Raw genomic sequence first — 4,863 nt, 5'->3', positions numbered from 1 at the left:
GTACACCATTGGTCTAATTCCACATAGTTTCCTACTTTCAAAGATAGTTAATTTATACACACAAAGTGTTGAATACCTAATGTTATTTTCTTTTCTTTTCTACCATTTTACCCTTACATTTCATAAAACATATGCATCAATTATTTATTTATTTATTATTATTATTATTTTTACAAATACTTCCTTGGTAAAGTTTCTTTTCCAGGATTGTAATTGCCAATGTCCAAATCACATACATCAGTTTTCAGTCGTGTTTCATAACAAGTGATGAGTTGTTGCCTTATTGATTTCTTCTCATCGTCCGTGTTTTCACCTTACTCATAATCATGCATTGAATCAGGTGCAATTCCTTCCTATGACATTTAAAAACTTTTTTGTGCTTAATAATGATAAAAAATCACATAAAAATAATATCATTTCAAATTACCGATTTACCATTAGCAAGATCAAGAAAAAGGTCAGTCGGGTTGACTGTAATAGACGTGGAAAATCCAATTGAAGAAAAATAGTTCAAAGTTGTGGAAGCAGAACCATAGTAAACCTATGAGCCTTCAAAGAGCAAGATCACTTTATCAAAGATGAGGTAGATCCGGCTCTTGAACCTTCAATTTTGACTTTATAAACAACCTCTTCAAACTGAAAAAGAATGAAAAATCACCAACTAAAACCTTTATATAATTAACTCAAAGAAATTAACGGTTGGGGATGTAAAAAGACCTTTAATGTTATGGGGTATAAGGCCTGATTAGGTTTCACCATTGTTGAAAGTTCTTCCATTGGTTTAGTAATGGTGGTGGTGGTCGTTGTGTCTTCAGGGTTTAGAACCAGCGAGTGGAGGGCCATGGCAATTGGCCAAGTGGTAATGATGTCTATATGCTTTGCTTGAGTATGGTTGAAACCCACATTTTGATTCCGCCACAACCACCACATAAGTTAGTGACCAATTCACTTGGAAATAGATTAGCAAAAAAGCTAGCGCTACACCCATCAACACAAATGGCGTGATAAAGTAATTCGAGTCGTATTCAATTACAAACCCTAGGTTTTCCCCAATCTTGATGATTACCAGAAATAATAGGAGAATGGAAGCGAGATGAGGGATAGGATGAGCTGAGCAGCGATTGTGGTCGACACGAGTGGGAAGAAGGAGAAGATTAGGGATTTCATGGCGGGGAAAAACTTAACTGGTATTCCATAAAAGCCATGGTAGGTGCTGTATGTAATTGTGGATATGGCACTGATGAAGAATTTGTAGACAAAAACTGAATAGAGGAAATGAATTGTCAGGTTTTGACGAAGATCCGGCCGCTGGTGGTTTCACAGGGAAGCGATGGCTAACGGCGGCAAGCAGAGAGGACTCGTCGCTTGAGGAGCCAATGATCGAGATAAGCAGATGGATGGTATGTGATAGGTGTCGTTGAACAATATGGAGTGTGATATGTTGGATTAGGGTTTTAAGAGAGAAGGAATGCAAGTAATTCAGGGTGAGTGTGATTATCGGTGGGTAGAAGGGGTTTCTAAATAGGAGGGAGAGAATTAAGGTTCATCTGATGGATGGAGAGAGTGCACAGGTAGAGGAAGGAGGAGTGTGATTTTAGGGTTCAATGGTGGTGGTGATGGCCTAGAGTTTGCAGATAGAATGGAGGGATGGAATGAAGGTTTTAGAAGGAGGAGAGTTGATGTAGAACGTGGTAGAGAGCCCCATTGACAAAACCCTAGAAAATGGTCCATGTGAGAAAATGGAACCTATAAATTTTTTGATAAGATAAATAGTCTAAGCGCGTTCATTTTAAAGACTATAAAGCGACGTGATTAGACGACACACCTTTTATGATGAGTGCCCTACGTGTTTTTTCTTTTTTCATTCTGACACAAATTTTAAGGGCACGCAAAAAATGCGCGCCCTAAATCCTTTAAATTTTAGAAGAGATGAGATTATTTTTAGGGCACACGCTTTTACGTATCGTAAATCACTGCGTGTCATGGTTTGCACGTCATTAAAGGCCTATATTCTAGTAGTGGCCAGAGAATAACCGTAATCCATCTATCTTTTGTCCATATTTCACCTGTACCAATCCACCAAAATATGTTTGGAGGTCTCGATATCAGACTCATTAAATTGACAATTGGGAAGTTGGATGATAATGCCCGTATGAGCAAGTGAAGCTGCCTCCCAAATTTTGTCTAAAACTGTCCTCTATACAAAACATTTGACTTTAAGGGGTATAAGTTCTAACAAGCAAATATGAGGACCGGTCAACTGAAATTGTTTGGAGTCTATCAAACGCCTCAAGTTGTTTACCAAGTATGTTCCATCCATATGTAAATTGATTTGAAAACCAAATCTTAAATGGAGGTCAAGATTTTGAGAACAAAATAAAGAGTAAAATTCATGAAATTCAAGTAATAAATCTCATGGAAAGTGTTTTTTTTCCCACTTCAAAGAGAAACCATAACAACTTAACTGGTCAATGAGTGTGCACTTCTTGATGGGTTCAAACCAGCATAGTTTAGGGTAATGAATTTCTAAACGAGTATCTCCACACCACATGTCCTTCCAAAATAAAATTTTAATCTTAAAAACCGGTTCAAAAGATAAACGGTTGTTAAAGTCGACATTGAATCGATTAAGGCTCTGTATAGATGTTGAGTGTTTTCTAACAAGGTAGCTAGAAGGTTGTTTTTTCAGATTATGTATGCTATCAATTAATTTAGTCCACAAACAACCACTTTCATTTATCAGACGCCACCACCATTTAGTAAGAAGAACTATATTTTGTTCTCCCTAGACCTCTTACTTTCTTTACTGCAACCACCGTCGGCCATTCCACTCAATAAATCTTTCGTTTATCCTCATTTCCACACCATAAAAATCTTTGTCTTAACTTTTCCGATCCTTACTAGATATACCATGAGGGGCCTTGAATATTGATAGGTTGTGACAACCCGGAATTTATTCCGTCATTTTTAACCCCTTCTTCCGTTAATAAGCCTCTTTTTATTTAACTATCCGTTAACTTTTGCACTGGTTAATTAATTTGGGACTTTTTGAATGACTTTATGAAGGTTGAAATAAACTAGAAACACCCTAAAATTTTCTTTTGAAAATTTTTAGTTTCAACAAAGTCAAAATGCGACCACTAAATCGGGTGCGACCAAAAGCACCGTTTAACAGCAGTATCGGGTAGATTTCCACTAAGCCCCAACTCAAACCCCTATATAAGGGTGAGTGGAGTCCATTTGAGACTTTTTCACTCTCTCTCTCTCTCTCTCTCTCTCTCTCTCTCTCCTCTCTCTCTCTCTACAACTTATTTTCAAGCCAAAAACATCCGTTTCGAGCCCAAACGAGTAAGCAATCTACCCTAACTTGTTGTATAGCTTAATTAACATGAAAATTAGTGTTTAAGACACCAAATAGGGGCCAAGGTATGTGTTTACGGCCCAAGAACACTCTTGGACCATGAACACCCCTAAATGGGGTTTTTAAGCCCCAAAACCCCTCAAAACTACCCCTAAGGCTTAGATATGACTTCTGGACTTACACCTTCGAGCTTAGAACACTAAAACCATATGATATGGAGAGTAAACATGATTTTACAGCAAAAGAACACTCTTGGACCATAAACCCCTCTTCATAGGCCGTGAACACCTTTTAAGGTGTTAGAAATGCCCTCCAACACCTCCTTTGGCCTTGGAAAATATCTAGAAGCAACCCCCATTGAAGTAAACCCTTTAAACATTTAAGAAACCATGGACTTAGGAGTTTACGGCCGTAAGCCCCCCTAGGAAAGGTCCATGGGCCGTAAACTCCCAAAAGGTGGCCAAATGATGCCCTAACACCCCCATTTGGCTTGGAATAATGCTTAGAACTTTATACCCTATCATTTAAGGCTTAGATCTATGAAAGAAATGACCAAGTGAGTGTTTACAGCAGTAAACTCCTTGTTTATGGCTGTGAACTCCTTATATTGTCCCTTAAGAGCCTTAAACCCCTTCATATGCATTGTATTTGGACCTAGCCTAATTCCTTGAGTGATATAAGACATTTTGGCATCCTAGAACACCCTCACCATGAGTTTACGGCCGTAAACTCATGGGGAGTTAGTCCCAAGGCCGTGAAATCTATAAAGAGTTTACTCTTGAAGAGTAAACTCCCTATCTAAGCCATACACACCCTTAGATGTTACACGGGACACTCCAAGCACTTAACCAAAGTGTTTTCGCACTTTAGGATACGTATAGGTGTTTAATTAGTATTATATTTACTAATTGTATGTAAACATATGTCATCATATGTTAATAGGTCACTAAGTGTGTTCAAGTATTTACTTGACACCGAGCACCCAACCGGCACCTTCGTCGGATCCACTTACGACAGGTGAGTTCATACCCCTGAATTAACCTTTTAAACGTTTTTACATGCTTTTACGGGGGGAATACAAGTTAAACATGCCAGTTATCATATCAATCACATGTGATTGATAACCCGCATGCACAAGGATTCATTACACTGTCAACTATTTTACCAAGAATGATACTATAAATGGTTTTCTAAAATGTCTTTATGTGTTCAAAGCTTTTCTCAAATTGCCTCTCGTGCGGTATGTTTTATTTCAAACTCTTTTACAGTAGAATTTTAAACAAAGGTTTTCTCTACTTTATCAAGATTATAATCAAAACTTGTTTATGAATGATTTTCTTAAAGTATAAAGGTTTTCCAAAGATTTCATCAAAGTTTTCTTCCATGTTTTTATACTCCTACCTAGTTAATGCTCCTACTTAGTTAAACACTACTACTTTGTTAACACTTTTACTTCGTGATGCACTTTTACTTCGTATCGCGCTTCTACTTATTAATGCTTT

This window comes from Lactuca saligna, chromosome 7 (assembly GCF_052625555.1).
Source record: "Lactuca saligna cultivar CGN05327 chromosome 7, ASM5262555v1, whole genome shotgun sequence".
Lineage (NCBI taxonomy): Eukaryota > Viridiplantae > Streptophyta > Magnoliopsida > Asterales > Asteraceae > Lactuca > Lactuca saligna.
This window is presented reverse-complemented; position numbering follows the sequence as displayed.